The sequence below is a fragment of the Polypterus senegalus genome, chromosome 12 (assembly GCF_016835505.1).
Source record: "Polypterus senegalus isolate Bchr_013 chromosome 12, ASM1683550v1, whole genome shotgun sequence".
Lineage (NCBI taxonomy): Eukaryota > Metazoa > Chordata > Cladistia > Polypteriformes > Polypteridae > Polypterus > Polypterus senegalus.
Genome location: NC_053165.1, coordinates 15,814,068 through 15,825,469, shown reverse-complemented (window position 1 = coordinate 15,825,469; position 11,402 = coordinate 15,814,068). Strand labels below are relative to the sequence as shown.

At 38.4% G+C, this 11,402-nt stretch overlaps 1 protein-coding gene across 3 annotated transcripts in view; it reads left to right on the top strand.

The window, feature by feature from the left end:
- The first annotated feature begins 10,893 nt into the window (after positions 1–10,893).
- LOC120540350 (macrophage-stimulating protein receptor-like) overlaps positions 10,894–11,402 on the top strand; it is a 115,422-nt gene continuing 114,913 nt past the window's right edge. For 2 of the 3 annotated variants that reach the window (XM_039771028.1, XM_039771029.1), the window contains exon 1: positions 10,895–11,046. The gene's annotated coding sequence lies outside the window, so the exon portion shown is untranslated. Of the gene's footprint in view, positions 11,047–11,402 lie in introns of all 3 variants that reach the window. The other variant, XM_039771030.1, reaches the window with a different exon arrangement.

The window sequence follows — 11,402 nt, the reverse complement described above, 5'->3', positions numbered from 1 at the left end:
ACTCAGCTTCGTGTTTTGGGGAGCAAGATGGGGACTCGCACTTCACAACACACACACACAGAGTCACAATGCTGTAGTAAACAGTATACACTCGTACGGATGTTGACTATATGAGTGAGGCACACAGACTCAGACGGAGAATAGGAGATGATTGCCAGAGAGAGAGAGACAGGCGCGAGATAAGGAGAGTGAGAGAGAGATGGGCGGCGAGATAAGGAGAGAGAGAGATGCGCTGGCTAGCGAGATAAGAGAGAGAGAGAGAGGCGGCGACATAAGGAGAGAGAGAGACGTGCTGAGCGAGCGAGATAAGGAGAGAGACGTGCTGGGCGAGCGAGCGAGATAAGGAGAGAGAGAAGAACCATCAGCTCAGCAGACAAAGTGTATCCATACTACTCGTATTGCAAGACATCGCTCGTTTATCAAGTCAAAATTTATTAAAAATTTTTGCTCGTCACAAACACGCGTAAACCAAGTTACTCGTAAACCGAGGTTCCACTGTGTATATATATATATATATAATATTAATAATATAATATATATAATATAATATTCTGGACATAGTAAATTCGTCATTAGATACGGGGGTCTTTCCAGACTGTCTTAAGACTGCTGTAGTTAAACCCCTTCTTAAGAAACATAATCTTGACCCTCTGCCTTTGAAAATTTTAGACCCATTTCTAACCTGCCCTTCTTAAGTAAAATTTTAGAGAAGGCAGTCATTATGCAGTTAAATGACCACCTAAATAAACATGCTATTCTTGATACTTTTCAGTCAGGCTTCAGAACAAATCACAGCACAGAAACGGCACTTGTTAAAGTAGTAAATGACTTCTTGGGTAAATGCAGACAGAGGCCATTTATCTGTTCTCATCCTCTTAGATCTGAGTGCTGCATTTGACACCATTGATCATAATATTCTTAGAAATCGCCTTAGTCAATGGGTGGGCCTCTCTGGCAGTGTCTTAAATTGGTTTGAATCCTACCTGGCAGGGAGAAAATTCTTTGTGAGTTGTGGTAATCAAATCTCAAAGACACATGATATCCGATATGGTGTTCCACAAGGCTCTATCCTGGGTCCGCTGTTATTCTCAATCTATATGCTTCCGTTAGGTCAGATTATCTCAGGTTACAATGTGAGCTACCACAGCTATGCTGATGACACACAGCTGTACTTATCTATAGCACCTGATGACTCTGACTCTTTCGATACACTAACACAATGTCTTACTGGTATTTCTGAATGGATGAATAGTAATTTTCTCAAACTAAATAAAGAGAAAACTGAAATTTTGGTAATTGGCAATAATGGATTCAGCGAGGTTATCAGAAATAAACTTAATGCACTAGGATTAAAAGTTAAGGCGGAAGTAAAAATTTAGGGGTAACCGTTGACTGTAATCTGAATTTTAAATCGCATATTCATCAGACCACTAGGACAGCATTTTTTCATTTAAGAAACATAGCTAAAGTTAGACCTCTTATATCATTGAAAGATGCTGAGAAATTAATTCACGCTTTTGTTTTCAGTAGACTAGATTACTATAACGCACTCCTCTCAGGACTACCCAAAAAAGACATAAATCACTTGCAACGAGTGCAGAATGCAGCTGCTAGAATCCTAACTAGGAAAAGAAAATCTGAACACATTTCTCCAGTTTTGATGTCACTACACTGGTTGCCTGTGTCATTCAGGATTGACTTTAAAATACTGCTTATGGTTTATAAAGCCTTAAATAATCTCGCTCCATCTTATATATCGGAATGCCTGACACGTTATATTCCAAATCGTAACCTTAGATCTTCAAATGAGTGTCTCCTTATAATTCCAAAAGCTAAACTTAAAAGAAGTGGTGAGGCGGCCTTCTGCTGCTATGCACCTAAAATCTGGAATAGCCTGCCAATAGGAATTCGCCAGGCAAATACAGTAGAGCACTTTTAAAACACTGCTGAAAACACATTACTTTAACATGGCCTTTTTATAACTTCACTTTAACTTAATCCTGATACTCTGTATGTTCAATTCTTCATAATAACTATTCATGGTGGCTCTAAAATCCATCCATACACCCCAACTCTCTCTTCTGTTTCTTTTTCCGGTTTCTTTGTGGTGGCGGCCTGCGCCACCACCACCTCCTCAAAGCATCATGATGCACCAACATTGATGGACTGAAAGCCAGAAGTCTACGTGACCATCATCATCAAGTCCTTCCATGAAAATATGATGATTTATGTTAGGTAGAATGCCCAGAGGTATTCTATGTTAATTAATGTTGGCTTATGTTTATTTATTTTATTGTGTCTTCTATTTTTCTATTCATTTTGTAAAGCACTTTGAGCTACATTTTTTTTGTATGAATATGTGCTATATAAATAAATGTTGATTGATTGATTGATATATATATATACAGTATATATATATATATATATATATATATATATATATATATATATATATATATATCTCTCTCTCTCTCTCTATATATATATATATATATATATATACTCTCTATATATGAAATCCTAAGCCTGAAAGTGCAATGATTTTGTGCAACGATTTTATGTGACTTTTTAGGTCACGTTTTTTGTTACACTTTAAATCAGGCTTATTTTAAAACCTACTGTGACAGATTGGGGGCGCTATCGCTCCCTTGAACCCCTGTCCACGACTCCAGACACCAGGTAAAAGTCCAAACGATGACTTTATTAAATTGCCACAGTGCACAAAGCACCCGCTCCTCCACTATACTCATAAATCAACAATAATAAATACAATAAACAATCCTCCGACTCCCAGACGCGTTGCCACCCTTCCACCCAGCTCAGCTCACTGTCTGGGAGCTCTCACAGTTCTTTTATTCTCCCTGACTCGGAAGTGTTCCCAATCCCCAGTCCATGTGATTCACTATCGCTTCCGGGTCCGGCACAAGTCCTTTTTCTTCACCCCAAAAGCACGTCGCTCTTCCTCTGATGTACTTCCGGGTAATAGGGCACAAAGGAATCTTCGGTCCTCTCTGCAGCTCCCTCTTGCGGCCCCTGTGGTATCCAACAGGGCTGAGGATAAAAACTACAAAGTCCATGACTGCCTGCTGGTCTTCGGGGCACCTCCATACTGCAGGGAGGGCTCCATCTGGCGGCCTGGGGGTATTGGCCGGGATGACAAGCCTGCCAAATACCACACTACATATATATGTTTGGTGTCATTCTTTTCAGAATTTATCGAACTTTAATGTGATGTTGTTAGATTTTCAGATTCTTATTCTGTTTTTAAATTATAAAGTAAAATTTAGACCCCAGTTTAACGGGAATACTCCAATCGGTAAGAGAGTAAATAATTTATTCTCATTTCATGATTTTTACTCCATTAAATAATAATAAATTTTTCTTTTACATATTTATGGAATTTTGTGACTTTTGACTGCAATAAATAATATATTTTCTTTTGTACATTTACAAATTTTACTAATATTCTGGCTGCAACTGGGGATTGGGCGCCAAAGGCACCAGGGGGGCTTGCCCCCTTAATATTCTCTATAGTGTTAATTTCAAAATAGAGAAAAGAAGCCGCTAATATCTAAATTGCATCAATTTACTAATTTAGTCAATTTGAATTCAGATTAATAATTCAGTTCTAAAGATGCTTTACTATCTATGTTGCATCATTTACTAATTTAGAATAAATCAGATTAATTAGATTATTACAGTTTAGTTGGATTAATTAGATTAATAATTCAGTTCTAAAGGTGCCTTACTATCTATGTTGCATCATTTACTAATTTAGAATAAATCAGATTAATTAGATTATTACAGTTTAATCGGATTAATTAGATTAATAATTCAGTTCTAAAGGTGCCTTACTATCTATGTCAGGGGTGGGCAAAGTCAGTCCTGGAGGGCCGCAGAGGCTGCAGGTTTTTGTTCTTAATTAGAAAATAATCCGTGCCAATAATTTAATTTCATGACTTTTTAATGCTTTAAATCTGTCATGTCAGGCAATTCTCATATCCTAGATTTTTTTTCCTTTCTAAGAATATCGTCCAAATTATTTGAAGTCTAAAACTGAGGAGTAATTCTCAGCCCTTCACTTTTTTTCTCTTCACTTTCTTTCTAAGTATTTAATAAACCAAATAGTGCACGATAAATACACACCGGTGTAAGTGGAAACAAGTTAAATGGAGAAATGCTGGTTTCTTTTGTCCTTTGCATCTTACTGCTATTAAGGAGCAATTAAAAACCAAGAATACAGCTGTTTAAGACTAAAATAGGCAATAAGGGTTCAAAATCTTAATGAGTGAGACAACTAAAATGAAGCAGAAGAGTTACTTGAGCAACAAGTGCTTCTGATTAAGTAACTGAGTTGAAACAAAAACCTGCAGACACTGCGGCCCTCCAAGAATGACTTTGCTCACCCCTGATCTATGCTGTATCATTTCCTAATTTAGAAAACATCAGATTAATTAGATTATTAGATCTTAATCGGAATAATTAGATTAATAATTCAGTTCTAAAGGTGCCTTACTATCTATGCTGCATCATTTCCTAATTTACAAACAAATCAGACTAATAATTCAGTTTAAACGGTGTCCTTCATCGATGAGGATGACGAACCTATTGTTTGTTGGCAGCGCTCAACTGAACACTGAAGTAACTCTTTTGTATGACTGATTATGTGACTTAGCTGACAAATAAGTGTTTAAAGCTGATTTTTCTCTATATTTATGAATGTACAAATGCGTTCAAAATACAGTATAACGAATGTCCAATAACCCAGGCAAGTGGCCATTTTTTAAAATACTGATGACTTCAGGTATTAAAGCGTAATGCATCATTTTTGTTTAAAGTTTCAAGGAATCATGAAGCCTTATTGTTCATAAAAATAGGAACCTTGATTTCACTTTCTACTGTCTTTTAGTATGTAATAGAATATAATGCTATTGATTATTAACCTCTAATCAAAATTGTATTTTTACTGGTGTGTTAATTTTTTTTTTTTTTTTGGTTTTATTAAGTAAGAATTAACCTGTCATTGACAGGATTACTTAATAAAATTCAGGATGCCGGAGGACCAGCACTTCTCCTGGCAGCACTGGGTGCCATAGCAGAAAGCAGCACAGGACAAGGTGTCAGTCCTTCTGTCACCCACACTCAGACTTGACTTCAGATTTGTATTCATCAGTTAACCTGACCTGTGATGTCAGAAGGAAAACCCACACAGACATGGCGAGAATTTATAGACTCCAGAAAGACGGCATCTGTGCGCAAGATTTGAACTCAGGATGCCTGAATTGTGAGGCAGCACCCTATTTATTTATTTTAGGATAATTGTTCTAATGTCAGTTTGTGTGCATGTGAGCAGACTCTGTGCTGGACTGGCACCTTGTCTGGTTTGGTTCCTGCCGTGTGCCTGACGATACCAGGACAGGCTGCAGCCCTTTGCACTGCTGAATTAGGTGGATTAGGTGAGTTTAGAATGTTATTTTAATTTTTTTGACATCGCTTTACAGTATAATGCCTTCAATTACTGAAATGCAATGTACTAATTATTATGTAAGAGTGTATATTGACAATAGCAGTGTACAGTGAAAGGATCATACACTGGTTTACCTCTATATAGATCATGAAATAAAAACAGAACCATCGGGCCAAATAGACTATACAACAGGTTGTACTATTTTCTTTTTCATACTTTTGATTCTTATTTACACTCACACACAGTAGCAAGTCAGAGGCAATGTTACTAGCACACCAAGTGACTACGTGTTGGTGAAAGAACATCACCCTGAAAGGCCACTCATTTCTCTTATTGGTATGGTATGGAAATGTCAGTGTAAAGTAATACCTGCTTTGGAGTTCTTGGTTTAGTAGAAAGATTCCTGAAATCAGCAACCATTCTTGTTCCCATTGAAAAGTGACATTCGTAGCCATTTCTAGGACATGGGCCTCATTTGAAGCACTCTGGGTAATTTCATCATTCCAGTGTCAAAAATGGAGGTTCTCAAATGACATAACATACAGCGTCACTCGCAAGGCAGGAAACAACATGGAATAGGACACCGTTCGTCTCGGCTTCTACTCATATACACATTCAAATGGAGAGTCGCCAATTAATGAAAGTTTCACATCCTTGGAATGTAGAAGTAAAGCCAAAGTACTTGATGAAAACAAACACAAAGACTGAGGGGGAACAGGACTTGCACCCAAGATGGCAGTTACACGGGACAACCACCCTTCTCTTTTATAGCCTCAAGTTCTGCCTCCTATGCTAGTTTGATTTTTCTTAGACATTATACCAAAAGCCTGTGATTGCAGCGTGTGTTTTGAATTACAGCCTTTGATGAGCTCTGTAAAGTGAAGTGTAAGGAGTTGAAGACATTCACCACTGGGAGCTGATGACACTCTCTTATTGGGTGTGAAATGGACTTGCACCTTCCTTTGGAAATTCACCAGTGACAAAGCATTCGGTATGGTGAGGAATGGTAATGTCAGATGTTACAGTGCCTACAAAACATATTCACCACTTTGGAAGTTTTCATACTTTATCGTTAATCAACATTGAATCACGTGGATTTAAATCATCAGTGGTGGTGCAGCGTTAGAAATCACAGAATTTTTTCAATGTAGATCACCCGTAATCTATCTATCTATCTATCTATCTATCTATCTATCTATCTATCTATCTATCTATCTATCTATCTACTGTATCTATCCCTGCCTGCTATACTTCTATCTATCTATCTATCTATCTATCTATCTATCTATCTATCTATCTATCTATCTATCTATCTATCTATCTACAGGGTGGTCCAGATCTAATTATGCAGATCCAGATCGTCTGGATGACTTTGATTTATGCGGGGATGATTCGAGTTCGGTGCAAAGATGATTCTTCATGTCGTCAGTTTGCACACTTCTCGATGGTCTGGGATTTTTCGGGTGATTTTCTATGTAATAAATTTAAGTTATAGCGTAATGAAAATTGCGTAATTAGATCTGGACCACCCTATATTATATGGTGCTATTAAATCCATCTGTCTGTCTATCTATCTATCATATAGTGCCTTTTATATCTGTCTATCTAGCTGTCTATTGCACTATTATATAGTGCTTTATCCTCTATATATCTATGTATCTATCTATTATATAGTGCCTTTCATTTATTTATCTGTCTATTACATGGTGTTATTATATCTATCAATTACAGCTTATAGCACCTTTCATATCTGTCTGTTTAGCTATCGATTGAACTATTGTATAGTGCTTTATCAGTCTCTATCCATTTACAGTATCTACCTATTATATAATGCTATTAAATCTATCTATCTATATTCCTATTATATAGGGCGTTTCATATCTTTCTATCTATTGAACTATCTATAATATATTGCTTTATCTCTGTCTGTATATATATATATATCTATTATATAGTGCCTTTTATATCCATCTATTTAGCTATTGATTGAACTATTGTATAGTGCTTTATCAGTCTCTCTATCTATCTATCTATCTATCTATCATATAGTGCCTTTTACATCTTTCTATTTATCTGTATATCAGTCTATCATATAGTGCCTTTCACATCTATCTATCTATCTATCAATTGTATAGTGCCTTTCATATCTGTCTATCTAGCTATCTATTGAACTATCTTTTATTTATTTATTTATTTATTTTTTATTTTTTTGAAGTTTTATTAATTTAATTGCAATCATTCCATACAAATCAATCAATTTTTACAAAAAGTAAAATTGAGTTAATAACAAGTTGACCCCCACCCCTGAGAGAGAGAGCAAGACAAACGGCGTAAAATTTAAGGCTTGTAAACATACCTAAATTAATAACTTTGAAAAGCCAATAGAGTATCTTTTAAATAGTGCTTTATCTCTCTCTGTATATATCTATCTATTATATAGTGCCTTTCATATCTGTCTATTTAGCTATCGATTGAATTATTGTATAGTGCTTTATTTGTCTCTCTATTTATCTATCTATTATATCCATCCATCCATCCATTATCCAACTTGCTATATCCTAACTACAGGGTCACAGGGGTCTGCTGGAGCCAATCCCAGTCAACACAGGGCGCAAGGCAGGAAACAAACCTGGCAGGGTGCCAGCCCACCGCAGTATCTATTATATGGTGCTATTAAATCTATCTATCATATAGTGCCTTTCTATCTTTCTATCGTCACACACGTTCATCTTGGAGACAGCTTAAACCAGTGGTGGGCAAAGTCGTTCCTGGAGGGCCGCAGTGGCTGCAGGTTTTTTGCTCCAACCCAATTGCTTAATAAGAAACTCTTACTGCTCAAGTGACACTTCTGATCCATTTCAGTTGTCTCGCTCGTTAAGATTTTAAAACCCCTCTTGCTTATTTTCATCTTAAACAGCTGTATTTTCATTTTTAATGGCTCCTTATTAGCAGTAAGAGACAATTCATGAAAGAAACCAGCAGTTCTCCATTTAGCTTGTTTCTATTCATACCTTTGTGTTTTTATCACAAACTATTTGGTTTAATTAAACACTTGGAAGGAAAATGAAGAGAAAAAGTGAAAGACTGAGAATTGCTCCTCCGTTTTAGACTTCAAATCATTTGAATGATGTCCTTAGAAAGGGGAAAAAACAAATCTAGGGTATGAGAATGAGCTGACATGGCAGAGTCAAAGCACAAACCAGCCATGACATTAAATTATTGGCAAGGATTGTTTTCAAATTAAGTAACTGGGTTGGAACAAAAACCTGCAGCCACTGCGGTCCTCCAGGACTAAGTTTGCCAACCCCTGGCTTCAATACACTAGTGGTGGCAATTCCTTGCCAGTCCACAGAGTGGCGCTGTATTCTAATGCCTCTTCTCGTCCTCACTCTGCAGGCTGCATTATTGACAACCTCACCCCCTCTGACATTACTTTGGGTGTGGAATAACTGAGACAAAGCAACTGGACAGACACACAGGTACACAGACATACCGACACTTGTACTTTTATTAAGTTGGAATTGAGTATGTCAACTTTGCCAGCGCGTTTGACCCATTTACCCTCATTGGACTGGGCAAAACTGAACTACACTTTAAAAAAGACATTCTGTCTTTACACAAAACTGTGAAAATTAAAGTGGCTCAATGCCATCTAACCCTTTATAGTGCTCTTTAAGCATTACAGTAAATCCCATTCATCAATTATGGGATGGTCCCAAATTTTCCAATCCATTTGACCTAATTACTCATGTTGGGCAGAACAGAACTCAATATCAGTTTTGTCACAAAACTATGAAAATTTGGGTGGCACCCATTTAACCCTGTACAGTGCATTTTAAACATCCTAGTAAATCTCACTCATTAAAAGTTAGAATGTACAAGCTTTGCCAGTCCATTTAACCCAGTTAGCTGTGTTGGGCCGTGAATAACTCAACTACAATTAAAAAAAAAGGTAAATTCAATAAAATGTTAAAACAAATATTAGGGTGGCCCAAACACCATTCAACCCGGTGCAGTGCCCTCTAAACAATAGTGTATCTCATTCATTAGATATGAGAATGTGCCAACTTTGCCAGTCTATTTGACCCTTTTGCCCGCATTGGGCCACAAGCTGTGTAAATGGGTAGCTGGCTCAGGGCCGTTCTTAGCAGTTTGGGGGGGACCCTACGCGGTTCAGAAATGTGCAGGCCCAGGATGGGGGTCCGGGCGGTGGAGCGACCCCCCCCCTGAAGTTCAGGAAGGTGATAAAATGTCCAGAAAAGGCCTTAGATGACCAGTAGGCCTACATGTATGCTTGTGTGTATGCAGAGTGATAAAATACTGATTTTGTTCCGGATCTGGTAAAGGCAGGTAATATAAGGATATTTCATGATTTTATGAGAATCTCTCTGAATAAATCCGAAATGTATCTCTAAAATTAACGTTTGCTATTGTGCATTTGGCAAAGTTACGACGGTGTGACAATATTATTAGGGATTTAGGTGAAGATTGCAATTTGGATAATAAATTACCATTGTTAATAAGACTAAGAGATGCACTGAACTGAATTTCCTGAAGACTTTAATTAAAGTAAGAAATCTACTTTCCGCACTTTCATCCTGGCGAAATCCTTTATCAGTTCCGAATAATCAAGGGTTTGGCCAACATCTTCCTCAACTGATATTGATGCCAAACCATTCAGTCGCTCTTGGGTCATGCTGGTCCTCAAATCATCCTTAATTAGCTTGAGCTTGGAAAAGCTGCGCTCAGCAGACGCGACCGTTACAGGGATGGTCAAAGCAATGCGTAGAGCTATCGCGACGTTCGGGGAAGAATCTTGCAAGCTATTCTCCTATACGAATTGCAAACTTTGCAGAGCAGAAGCTTTTGGTGGAACCAAATGTGATGACGTGTGGGACTGGCACAGACGGCTGCAGTGGCAGGGGCCCCAGGCCCACAGTCCGACAACAACAACAACAAAAAAATTGTAAGTCGGGGCCGGGCCGGGGGCCCCCCTCACGGTCGGGGCCCTACAGGAATGCGCAGTTCGCGTATGCCTAAGAACGTCCCTGGCTCGCTCGAGGAAGCGAATAAGGAGCCGCGAAGAAGTTCCCAGCTGAATAAGGAGCTAACTTCAGCCTCGTCCAGGGGTACATAAACTGGCATTACTTTCACGCGATCCAGATTGGGATATGCGGGTCTCAATCCAAGCGAATGAATGAACGATTCCGCTTCGTTATGCCGATTTCTTAAAGTACTTGAACGTATTCTCGGGGATCCTTAGATTTAACGCCGGTGCAGAGCAGGACATCCCATACTCTCTGAAACGCCGCAGTAGAAATCAGTGGAGCTCCGCTTCCCTCTGCTTGCGCAATGAGGAGTGACGCTTGAGGGCGGGCTCTAACTTCTCTCTCTCTCTCTTTTACTGTCACCCGTGTACTTCAACTTCGTGAAGAATTACGTGGGAGAAGGGGTGTGAACTGCAAAGTGAGAGAGAGAGAGGCGATCGTGAAAGGGAAGAAGTTCAGGTCAAGAGTTGGTGCGCCACGGCATGCATCTCGCGATTTTGAATATTTGGGAACATGGCTTTATTTTTAGAGGTGAGTATTCTGATTTTTTTTTCCTCTCTCTCTCTGCATTTCTGCTGATTTATCATTTTCGCCAGGTGGGCATTTCCTGTCCGTAACCCCCTTGAGGTACCGCAGCTGTTATTTACTTTGCGAAGTCGTAAAGGCATTTCTGTTTACGCCGAATTTCCAAACTGAAGTCAATCTGGGCTTTAAATCTTAGGTTAGAATTGAAAAAAAAAAAAGAAATGTAACTCTCTGTGTGAACTTTAGGGAGTCGACTCGAGTGGCTCTATGACGTTTCATGCAATCAGGTAATCCTTTTTACTTTCAAGGCAAAAACAATCACAGCGCTCTTTTTATAATAAGACGCTTATTTTAAAACAATC